This window comes from Panicum virgatum, chromosome 4K (assembly GCF_016808335.1).
Source record: "Panicum virgatum strain AP13 chromosome 4K, P.virgatum_v5, whole genome shotgun sequence".
NCBI classification, from domain to species: Eukaryota; Viridiplantae; Streptophyta; class Magnoliopsida; order Poales; family Poaceae; genus Panicum; species Panicum virgatum.
The window spans coordinates 29,895,577-29,908,453 of NC_053139.1; the positions used below are offsets into that span (position 1 = coordinate 29,895,577).

Sequence of the window (12,877 nt, forward strand, 5' to 3'; positions counted from 1 at the left end):
CCAAATTTGCCAACTGGTCTAATGACAATTCACCAATCATATAACAATTGATAATAGCATCCTCCCACTTATAGTACTCAGATCGAGAAGTTGTTGAATATAGTGTGGGCACAAACGCAGCATATACGTCCAAATTATAAGAATCCATCACCTCAAACTAGCACAATGTACCGTGAGCAACCCAGCAAAACTGATACCACCTGATAAGGACACGGCTACGATGTCCAAATATTTTGTCCCAATCTTTCACGGTACAATATTTATATCGATTCGATATTTAGAATATCCACTAGCCCAAACACTAGAATAATCCCAGCTGTAATTAATCAATGTAATTGACGGCCCGCCACAATTACAAGAGCAGACACAACTCTCACGGTCAACGATAATCACACACCACCAAAACGGTTTCTCAATTGAACAGCTTATTATAGTATAACTTCAGGGGCAACCATCAATGGATCTCACGCATGTGCACAAGTAGTAGCCAATAGCAATTGAACTTCTTTTCCACAAAGAATAAAGTAAGATTCAAAAGGCTGGTAAGATATAGATGAATTCGGCTTACAGAGAGTTGCAAACCAAACCAATAAAATTCCTCCACCCGTGTTCTCAATCAACACGATCAGAAGAAAAGGATTTCCACAGGAAACCCAGACGAGCATAGATCGATGATCAACCTGCTCACGCCCTCCGCGATCCAGGACTGGATTAACTTCAATTCTTGATAGTAGACGGCATCGCCATCTAGGGTTCTGCCGCCACGGCTCGACAGAAGGAATAAAATCCACGATAAAAACTCCCGTACATGAGCGTCATGCCCAGCTATATGGCTCGCAGGCCAGCCATCAGGTTAGACATGACCCACTAATTAAAGGCCCATATGAATAAATAAAACAACTCTAGTTAAAGCCCAGATAATACACGCATGCATATATAATAAATAATCTAGCACCTGTGCTAATTCTATTCCAACACCACGTGATGAGATGATGCCTCTTATCTCATGGCGTCAATACAGGTGGAGCCCACCAATATTTTCTTGCATGAAATTTCCATATCTTCTTTATAATTTACCAGCATAGAACCAATATTGATATATTTATTTATCCCCTTATCTTCTTTCTTCAACAGATTAATTCCTTGGAACATTTTTTTTATCAGGCCTTTTAGGAATAACTTGAGGATCCATGGTCTCATCAACCTCCCTTTCTCGAGTCAAAGCCGTCCTTGGCTTTGGAATATTTTCAAACTTCTGCTGACAAGAGACAGGAAGTACCCAACTCATATTAGAGTCAATTCTTGTTTGATCCTTGTCCACAATATATTCTGGCTTCACAATATTAGATATAGAACCAAACTGAGCATGAGAATTATTTGGATCCATGTAGCTAATTTGAGACACAGTAGCAATATTGTGACAATTTAAAGCCGCATTACTTACCCTCCACTGTGGCGCGCGACGAAGGACATCTTCAACGGCGCGGCGGGCGGCTGTGACCGGGGCACGAGCAGAGGAGACCCGATGCCTCCCATGCGTGTTACCCCAGCGCCGTCTCTCCTTCCGCTCGGCCGGCGCCGGCACCGGCGCCTTCTCCAAACAATTCGGGGGCGTCCTCCGCCCCCGGCTCTTCGATGCGCAACCTCGAGGCGGCGGCGGGGCCCCCCTTGGGCAGGGAACCCCTCATGCCGGCCGTAGAGGCCGAGATCTTGCGGATGGCCCGCCTCCTCCTTCGCTGTCCCAGCGCGGACGAGTTAGGAGGGACAGTGGCCCCCACAACTTCAATATCCGACTCGCCCCCAACGGACAAGTCGGATGACGCTTCCAGACCGGCCGCCTCCGGCTCCTTCAGATTGGCCGGGGCGGCGGCGTCCTTCCCTGCATCCCCCTCTTGTAGGGGAGCGGGAGACCAGAACTCCTGAACTTTGGCCTGCAAGCAAGAAGACATTCCAAGTTCATTACAACCCAACGGGTGCGCTGCCTACGGAAAGCAGGGTGAAAACAGAACAACTCGGAACAAAAACATAACAACACGGAAAGGCGAAGAATACTTACGGCTCTGGTCGGCCGCTTCAAGCAATGTGCCTTCGGGCACCCTTTGTCGCGGATCGCCCCTTGCATCATGCAGGTGACCCGGTTCGAAGCTTCTTCCCTGGGGACCTTTCGGTTCTGCCCCCGGGTTGGGTCTTGGTGACCCCAGTACTCGAAGCCGGGGTGCACCCTGTCCTGAATCGGCTGCACCAGCCGCTTACTGAAGGACAGGGCCACCACAGCGCATGTCCGCCCCTGGGCCGACAGGCTGGTGATCTCGTCGAAGAGGAGATTCACTTGGATCATCTCCTCCTCACTCGGCAGCTCCTCATAGCACGCGCGGGACTCCGGTGCGCGGCGGTGCGAGTGGGCAGACAGGGAGCCGGGTTCGACACCACGAACCACTCCTTGTCCCACCCCTTGTTGCTATCATAGAGCTCAAGGGCCGAATACGATCGGCCTTGGCGCAGAGAGAAAGCGGCGCCGCCCACCACATTGCGGCAGGCGGCGGACGGGTGCCCCCTCAGATGGTACAGCGCCTGCCACAGGTTGAAGTGCGGGGCGATTCCTAGGAATGCCTCGCACAGGTGGATAAAGATCGCGATCAGCGCGATTGAGTTCGGCTTGAGATGCGTTACCTCAAGCCCGGTGAAGAAAAGGAGCCCGCGGAAGAAGGCCCCCGCGGGCAAGGTGAAGCCCTTCTCGTAGAAGGACCGGAAGACCACCATCTCCGTCCGGTCCTCCATCCGGAAGATGCACTTCCACCCCAAGATTGCCTTCTCGGGGAGGAGGCCGCGCTCCACCAGATCCTGAATATCCCCCTCACGGAGGGCGCTCGGCGCCCATGCTTCAGAAAGTGGCGGCACTTCACCGGCGCTCCCCGACACGGAGGAGGACGACTTCGGCGAGTCGCATGCCATTTCTGGTGGCGGCAAGAGGATTGGATCTACGAAGGCGCAGAGAGATGACTGACGGCGAGGTGGCAAGAAAGCGAGAACTGGAAGGCAAGGGAACGGGCAGCCCTCTGCGGGCTGGGTCCTTCCCCTTTTAAAGAGGATTAGACACGCGTGCAACGGCAACCCCGAAGATCGCGCGGAATTCAAATCGACTTTCCAGAAACTGCCCGAGTCGTACTTGACAAGGAGCGGGCCCCCAATAGTAACTTTCTGCCTGTTGCAGTAAACACCAACGGTAAAAATACAAACTACCTGGGCGCTGCAACTACTCGACGCCTCTCCGTGACTCCGCCCAGCCCCCGAGCAACTACTCGTCGTGTCTCCGCGACTCTGCCAGCCACCCTGCTCGGGGGCTAGGCGCCACAACTACTTGACATGTCTCCGCGACTCCGCCAGCCACCCTGCTCGGGGGCTGGGCGCCACAACTACTTGGCATGCCTCCACGACTCCGCCAGCCACCCTGCTCGGGGGCTGGGCACCACAACTACTCGGCATGTCTCCGCGACTCCGCCAGCCACCCTACTCGGGGATTGGGCGACGTGTGACTTCTGGGTCAAATGAACCTAGTCTGACGAACGACTGGGAAGACGATAAGGTGACAAGGCGATCTGAGTACTCAGGTAGCTCGGAGATCCAGGCGGACAGTATTTCTTCCGAGGCTCGGGGGCTGCACCCAACGGGTGCGGCTAGGGGCGCATCCCGTTGAAGACTAAAGGGAGACAAGATTCATCAATTGAGACTCGAAGAACTTCTCACAAGTCAACCATCAAGATTTGGCTCAAGCTCTTCAGCACTCGGGGGCTTGACGGAGGTACACCCGGGTACCTCCCAGCCGAGTAGTTATCTCCCGACTAGGTACCCTACTCGGCCAGGACTACTCTGCACGACTACCTGGCGGACAGGCACTCGGCTGGACGTCGGAAGGTTCCTCCGAGGATAAGGATCAAGGTGCGGATATGGTTTCCAGATATCTAGGGATCTCAACCGACCTAATTTCATGTAACAACCTGAGTAGATATCCTCCCTTACTTGTAACCCACGGCACCTAGCCTATAAAGGTGCCGTGAGGACACCCATAGAACGCATTAACTCATCTCTTGTCGTCAAGCTCATACAATACACACAACACAGGACGTAGGGTATTACGCTCCCGAGCGACCCGAACCTGTCTAAACATTAGCTCCGGAATCCCCTCTTCACCTACAAATCTACCGCCGGGCATACCCCTAGTGGACTTGCCAGATAAGCAATCCGACACTGGGTCCCGCAACCGGTCAGATCGGTCTTCTCCAAATCGGCCGCCAGAGCCGATCAGTCAAACCGGTGGGTCAGACCGGTGCAACGCAGAGTGGCTCCAGCAGCGCATTGAGCATTATCGGGCGCGTACGAATGATATGTGCGAAACTATTAAAGAGTCAGAAGACATGGAAAAGCTGGGCCAAGGTTTTACATCGGCTGATCCTTTAAAAAAGGTAGATCTAGGTGAAGGTACTATTCCTAGGCCGACTTTTTATCAAAAATTTATCGACTGAGTTTAAAGCCGATTTAATAAAGTTATTGAAAGAATATATCGATTGTTTTGCTTGGGAGTACTCTGAAATGCCGGGATTGAGTCGTGATCTTGTTGAGCATCGTTTACCAATCAAAGTCAGTTTTAAACCTTATAAACAACTGGCTAGACGTTTCAATCCTAGTATTTATGACCGAATTAAAGAGCAGATTAACTGATTATTAGATGCTGGTTTTATTCGGTCTTGTCGTTATGCGGATTGGATCTCTAATATTGTGCCCGTTGAAAAGAAGGATTCGGGCAAGATTCGTGTTTGCATTGATTTTAGAGATCTCAATAAAGCTAAAGATGAATATCCTATGCCTATAGCCGATATGTTGATTAATGAAGCATCGGGACATCGTGTTATTAGTTTTCTTGATGGTAACACGGGTTACAATCAAATATTCGTGGCCGAAGAAGACACGTCTAAAACGGCTTTTGTATGTCCCAGATTTGTTGGTTTGTTTGAGTGGGTGGTTATGACTTTTGGTTTGAAAAATGCCGGTGCAACTTATCAAAGAGCTATGAACTTAATCTTCCATGATTTGCTTGGCGTCATATTGGAAGTATATATTGATGATATTGATATTAAATCGGCCGGTCTAGATCATCATTTAGCCGATTTGAGACTTGCTCTTGAAAGGATGCGTCAGTATGGTTTAAAGATGAATCCACTCAAATATGCTTTTGGAGTATCGGCTGAAAAATTTCTTGGTTTCATTATTCATCAGAAGGGCATAGAGATTGATCCTAAAAGAATTGAGGCCATGAGGAAAGTTGAGGCCCTAACTTACAAAAAAGACTTGCAAAAGTTTCTAGGCAAGGTAAATTACTTGAAAAGATTTATTTCTAACTTGTCTGGAAAGATTGATGCTTTTACTCCTATTCTTCAGTTAAAGAATGAAGCCGAATCGACTTGGGGGGGGGCAAAATAGCAAGAGGCTTTTGAGAAGATTAAATATTACTTGTCTTCGCTGCCGGTTCTTCAAGCATCTAGGAGAGGTGTTCCTTTTAAACTTTATATAGAGGCTGAAGATAAAGTTATTAGAGCTGTTTTGACTCAAGAGACCGAAGGGAAGGAGTATGTTGTTACCTACATAGGCCGACAACTTATTGATGTAAAAATAAGGTATACTTTTATTGAAAAGTTGTGCTTATCTTTATATCATGCTTGTACTAAATTGCGACATTATCTACTATCTAGTACTTGCATAGTAGTATGTCAAACCGATGTGATAAAACATATGTTGCAAAAGCCGATTTTGAGTGGTAGAATCGACAAATGGGCATATGCTTTGATAGAGTATGATTTGGCTTGTGAACCTTTGAAATCTATGAAAGGCCAAATTATAGCGGATTTCATTGTTGAGCATCAGATTAATAATGAGCATGATTTAGAAATCGGCCATATTTTTTGCACACCATGGAAGCTTTATATTGGTGGATCGGTTTGTGGCGATGGGAGAGGAATTGGTGCTGTCCTTTTATCTCCGAGTGGTGCTGTTTTTGAATTCTCAAACCAATTAGAAGAATATTGCACAAATAACCAAGTTGAGTATGATGCATTATTATTTGGTTTGGAGATTTTACAATCCATAGGTGTGAAGCATGTTGAAGTTTTTGGTGATTCGCTTCTCGTTGTGCAGCAAGTATCCAAGGTATGCCAATGATATAATGGATCATTAAACGCATATCTTGATAAGTGCCTCAACATTATTTCTTCTTTTGATGAGTTTGTTATAAGACATTTGCTAAGAGAAGAAAATAGACAGGCTAACGCTCTGGCTCAGCAAGCATCTGGTTATAATGTTAGAAGAGGAAAATTTAACATTAGAAAGCCGATGCAAATTGAAACCAAGCTGTAGGTTCTGGACGAACCGGTCCGACCAGTTGACGCGACCGGTCTGACCGCCCAGTCGGCAGAGAATGCCGATTCGGCCGTGAAAAGGGCCGAAGATTAGGATTGGAGAGTTCCTATAATCTCCTATCTTAAAGATCCTGGTCGTGGTGCAGAGAGAAATATTCGGCGTGCAGCGTTCAACTATATTTTAATTGATAATGAACTTTATCGTCGAATCACCAAAGATTTGCTTCTCAAGTGTTTAGACTCGGATCGGGCCAAAGTTGTTATGGGGGAAGTTCATGAAGGCATCTATGGTACACATCAATCGGCTCCTAAAATGAAGTGGTTACTTAGGAGAGCCGGTTTTTATTGGCCTTCCATAATTTCGGATTGCTTTAAGTATTATAAAGGGTGCGAAGAGTGTCAACGGTTTGGAGATTTGCAATTGGTACCTGCTGCATCATTGCATCCTATCATTAAACTATGGCCGTTCCAAGGTTGGGGTTGGATTTTATTGGACAAATTAATCCTCCATCTTCAAAGGTTCTTCATTCGTATCAAAGATTTATAACTAAGTGGACCGAAGCAATTCCTTTGAAGAATATGACATATGGAGAGGTGATTGAGTTTATAACTGAGCATATTATTCATGGATTCCGTATTCCTCAAACTTTGACTATGAATCAAGGTTCTTCATTCGTATCAAAGAAGGTACGCGCATTTAACAAATCTTACAAGATCAAGTTGCTCAATTCATCTCCATATTATGCTCAGGCCAATGGGCAGGCAGAGTCAAGTAATAAGATTTTGATCAAGCTTATTAAGAAGAAAATAGAAGAAAATCCTAAGATGTGGCATGAAGTGTTATCCGAAACATTGTGAGCTCATCGTATATCTCATCATGGTGCTACTAAGATTACTCCTTTTGAGCTTGTGTATGGTCAAGATGCCATTTAACCCGTTGAGGTAAAGCTGGACGCTTATAGATTGACTAAGCAAAATGATCTTTCTGCCGTTGATTATTATAATTCAATGATGGATAATATTGAGGAGGGGACCGACAAGCGGATGAAGACTTTAAAAGAGATTGAAAAGGACAAGCTTCGGGTTGCTAGAGCTTACAACAAGAAGGTAAAAGATAAATCTTTTCAGAATGGAGATCTAGTTTAGAAGACAATATTACCTCTTGGGATGAAAAGCAATAAGTTTGGTAAGTTGTCACCAAGTTGGAAGGGCCCGTATAGAGTTGTTAAAGTTATCTTCGGGAATTCCTACATGATGGAGACGCTCTAAGGAGATCGACTACCTAGAGCTATCAATGGGAAGTACTTGAAGAAATTCTACCCCAGCGTGTGGCAAGATGCGTGAAGAAAATATGGCCGATTCATGAAAATCGTCCTCAGCAGTATTTTTTAGGCCCTAGTGTTACATAGAATACTTCTGTTTTTTGCTTTTTAGCTTGTAAACTCACTAAAAAGCAGGGGGACATATGTTGAATACCAAAATTGGCACCTGCCGAGGCCGACCGGTTTGGGTCTGTGTAATCTGAGTAGAATTGGGATTTTTTAAAGAGTCCTTTTGTAATCCTACTCGTGAAGGGGTATTTCTTTTTCGGCCTATAAATATAAAGGCTAAGGCCGATTGAGGTTATTCCCAATCCAATCAATACAAAAATTGCATTACTTTTTATCTTTCAAACCCTAGCCTTTTCCAACCCTAGATTGCTTTCTTCCTTCGTCTCGACAGTGTTTGAAGATGTTCTGAGTGGTCTGCCGACCTCAGAACAACCCTACACTCACGAGCTCCGATGGGGTCCCTCCCGAGCTCGCTGATCTAGGTCTTTGCGAGTTCCCTGCCTGTGCCGGTCAGACCGGTCGGAGAAACCGTCAAACTGGTCCGCCCAGGGTTGTCGTTGTGTTGATCGTTTTAACGATCGTCGCACGTTCTAGCGCATTCAGGTGTGTTTGACGCGATTCTGTGTCAACAGTTACTATCCCTGTTGGCCTTAGCCTCCCCTACTGACTCTATTCTCCAGACACAAACCATTTAGTTGTTGCTTTATGTTGAAGATCATCCATGGATCGCCATAATGCATCCGAGATGGCCCTATTGTTGGTGGAAATTCAGAGCAGGACCTGCAACATAGCTGCTCCTCCCTGCATCTGAGTCCACAAGCTTCTGTAGACCTGCCTAGTATTTCAAGTGCCTCCTTTTCAAAACACACTTTATTTCTCAATTTTCAGATTGCCCAGCAAACAGAAACTGGACCAGTTATATGTAACTGTACTCTGTTGGTACAGTCATATGCATCCAGGTACAGTATTGATCAATACAGTTAGGCAACTTGCACTAGCTAACTCTTGGCAATTTCCATGGTGCCTCCTGACCTGTAAGCACAAATTAGCAGATTCGTTGGTGTATCATAGAGTTAGAAATGCAGGCTCAAGCCTTCCACATTCTAGTTGGAAATGCATCAAAACAAGGCATCAAGGGTTCATGGCAGCTTGTGGATATTTCTAGCTGGAAAATGCATGCAACGGAAACATGATCTCATTGACAAATTTTCAGGTACGAGAGACATGCATCATTTGTTCTCCTGAAAAATTAACTTGCAAGGTCAAACAGACCTCAATGCCCAACTTACGATTGCCCAAGCTGACTGAATAACTACCTTATGGAACATATGGATTATAATATCAGGAAATATATGACTCAAGGGTGAGATGCCATAAAATTGCTTCCATTAACCATAATATGGACAACATTCCTTTTTTTTTCAAGCTAGTCTCGCCATGTAAATATGGGTATACAAGTGCAACAGATGACAACTTATTGCTCAAAACAAAAGGAACGTTTTGATAGCAACTGATATCCTGTTTTAATAGTTGACATAAAAGTGTGTGTTTTTCATCTCAACTCGCAAGAAATGCACTTGTTAGAGTGCTGAAATATTTTATATCTTCTTCTTGTCGATTAAATACAAGTACATTGAGCGGAAATTTGAATGATGCCTGAGGCTTATGGTAAGCCCAGGATGGTACACTGTAAATATGAACCGACCATCAACTGATAAGTCATAGTCTAAAGCAACATTTTAAGAGGAACTTGGTACTGAGAGAAACACATGGTTTTCATTCAAATCAAGCAACAAGCGGCCACGAACTGAAGAAGAAGATGAGATCGAGAACGGGGAAGGGGATTAACTCACTGGAGTTCGCTGGAGCCTGGATCTGCATCGCTCGTCGTTGGCGGCCCGCGAGCACGGACGGAGGCTCGTCGCCGGTCGGCGGCGGCTGGCGGCCGGCGAGCGGGGCTGCGGCGTCACGAGGTGGGGATGCGGCGCGAGCTACGGCCGTGCAGGGATGCGCAGGGACGTAGGCGTGCGGGATTACGGCGAGTCGAGTCGCCATGATTCGCCTGTTGAGAGAGAAATATCTGAGAGAAGAAGACACGGAGGTAAAATGAAATGTACATAAATCTAAGGGACTAAATGCAAAATGTACTCTTTGGAAGGATATAAATAAGAGGAATGGGTTCTTTTCAGGGGTGTATACATAAAATGGATTGCGAAACTGTTGCACGCCCGCATCTAAACGCTTCGCTTCCACACAAACGGTCACGATTCTCCGGTATCACGGTAACACCCATGCGGTCTGTAACAAGAGATATGTTCTCCCAGGTGCGCATTCGGTTCTTTGGTTCAGTTTCTCTATTTTTTAAGAAATTCGATTTCAAAAAGTAGAAACAGATCGATTTCAAAAAAATTCAAGAACCGAGTATTTTAGTTTTTGGTTCGGTTTCGATTCTAACCAAACTTTTTTACCGAAAGCTAAAATAACAAGAAAATCATACATGTCCTATAGCAATTTTAGATAATATTTCCTCTATTTTAGAGAATAATAATTAAGAAGGGAACAATAATGATATAGTAAAAGAAATACATATCAATTGAAGTATGAACATATAAACTAAATATACTCTTACAAAATACAAGGTTTATGTAATTTGATTCTTTCGGTTAATTCGGTTACTCGAGAGCAAGAACTGAACTTTTTTCAATTATTTTGGTTCCATGTTTTCTGGAACCGAATAGGAAACTGATTTTTTTTTCTTTTGTATTGGTTTGTTTTTCGGTTCTCGGTTAATTATGCTCCTGACGTGCAACTCAGTTGGGATTTAGGAATTTGGTATAAGGAGAGAGAAATGAGATAGGATAAAAAGAGGCGGGTATGCGATTTGGATAGCAGATTTTATACCCATACCTACGTAGGGCAAGGGCTATGCTTATTGCCAAACCGGTCTACAATGGTAGGTCCCATGTGAGTGGGTTACAGTCTATTTCATTTTCCACAATGAGAAGTCAATAAGCATGGGACCCACAAGATGGGAGTAAAGACTATTGCAGCAACAGGAGAGAGATAATATTATTTTTTATTCCATATGGCGAGCCCATAGCTCTATGGGTGCCTTTAGCCTCTGACACATATAAAGACCACTTTCATAGTTACCTACAAGAGCTTAAGGACTGCCCTTATTTCCACATTGTGATCACCATTATGTTTGCTATATATATGGATTGGGATAGTGATATAGGATAAAATTTAATTGATTAAAATGCCCTTTGCATGAAACTACCAAATGGATATGAAAGGTAGGGTAGAAGCTTTATGTGCAGAAAGGTCAAAGTAGTAATTTCATGTTATTTTGCAGCTATCCAACCCAAACCCGCCCCACCGGTGGGTTTTGAACGCTGGGATGAGGGGCCCTTCTATCCCAATCCACAAGCTCCTCCATATCTCTAATCTTGTACCCAAACAAAGGATCAATGTTATCCCAAACTATATCCCTATCCCACAATCCATTTTCAAGAATCCAAACGCCTTGGGGCATAAGAGAATCTATGGGCAATTAGAATCCTCATCACTTTTTCATGGCCACCTTTTATTTTACTATTATATTTATGTTTACTCATTTTTAATTAATTTTATCATTTCTTTCCATTTTCAATTATTTATGTTGTTCGCAACATAAATTATTTCATTCAATTATTTTTGCAACAAAGAAATCAAATGGTATTGAAACTATCTCTACAATGCATAATTTCATAACGTGGTTTCCATAGGCTCCAAATAGCATTTAGACTCAACAAGAGTTGGTATCTGTGTATACGTGATTTCATCTAGATGAAAATGATTTGCTCTCTCTATTTTTAATTTTGATGCCATATCATCAAGAAATTCTATATGACATGCTAATTAATGAAAATAAAATCTCATAAAACTTCCCATTAGAAATAGCCTCATGAACATCGTGAAAAACGCATTTCACCATATTTTACTGACTGCTAGGGGGCGGATCTAGAAGGTAGGCCATGTGGGTCCAGACCACCCTAAGGTTTTACCTGCGGAGCAAACCCACCCTTGGATTTGGCCCCTAACGAAGAAACTAGGGCCCTGTTTAGTTATTGATTTTGATACTGTAGCACATTTTGTTGTTACTTGACAAATAATGTCCAATTATGAACTAATTAGGTTTAAAAGATTCATCTCATGCTAATCAGTTAGACTGTGTAATTAGTTATTTTTTTCAGCTGCATTTAATGCTTTATGCATGTGTCCGAATATTCAATGTGACGGGTACTATAGAAAATTTTTTGGGAACTAAACAGGGCCTAGACTGCATAGTGCTCCTAAAAGCATGACCGCGCCCAATCTATCAGTGAATCGTGAAATCCAGCCAAATCTTGCAGTAAGTGATGTTGTGCTGCATGTTGTAGGCTTCTAGTTCTAGTTTCATATTGCAATTTGTAACTTCTTGCACTATTGTAGTGAGATTGTCGAAACATGAGTGGGTATGCTTGATTTCATGCCGATTTTTTTACTTAATTGTGGATTTACATACATTTGTAAAGGTGCTTTATCAATTATTTATAATATTTAAAAATTTCACTCGAGGGACCACCCTAATTGGCCACTCCTGAGTCCTGACTGCAAAGACACAATTGGTTCCTTGATTGCCAATGGCTGGTACCTGTGGGGGTAGACTAAAATACGTTGGTTTGGGGGCTACTTGTGGTCACACAGTGACCTAAAGTGGACCTGTCACAATAGCCCACCTCTTCACAGATTTGTGTTTTGAGTCTAAAACCGGCTCAACAAATAGATTCACTCGTGTTTTGATGTTGGAATAATTTTTTTCGTTGTCGTGATATTTTTTTATTATGTTTCAATTGTTCTAAAAATCTGTTCTGTAACAACAAATATTTCATCTTGTACGATGATTTGACTGTCACTCACATCTATAATTCCTAATATTTGTCCGTCGGTTCTCCTCGATTGCACGCTTCTAATCCACTCCACCAAGCACTTGAGATCCACGCTCGGCGAATTCTTTTGGCGGAAACTCCACGCTGGACGTTACCTCCACACGCAGCCGTTCACGTGGCTCGTCCGGATTAGCGGGGCCGTCGTCAACCCCCGGTCCACTCCCTTCTC

General features: G+C 44.3%; 1 long non-coding RNA gene across 1 annotated transcript; it reads right to left on the bottom strand.

The window, feature by feature from the left end:
• Positions 1 to 8,593: 8,593 nt before the first annotated feature.
• Positions 8,594 to 9,854, bottom strand: LOC120704767. The gene is made up of 2 exons (XR_005687666.1): positions 9,592 to 9,854; positions 8,594 to 8,770 (listed from the first exon to the last, which is right to left on the bottom strand). It is a non-coding gene; the product is annotated as an uncharacterized LOC120704767 (long non-coding RNA).
• Between the last annotated feature and the right edge of the window lie 3,023 nt (positions 9,855 to 12,877).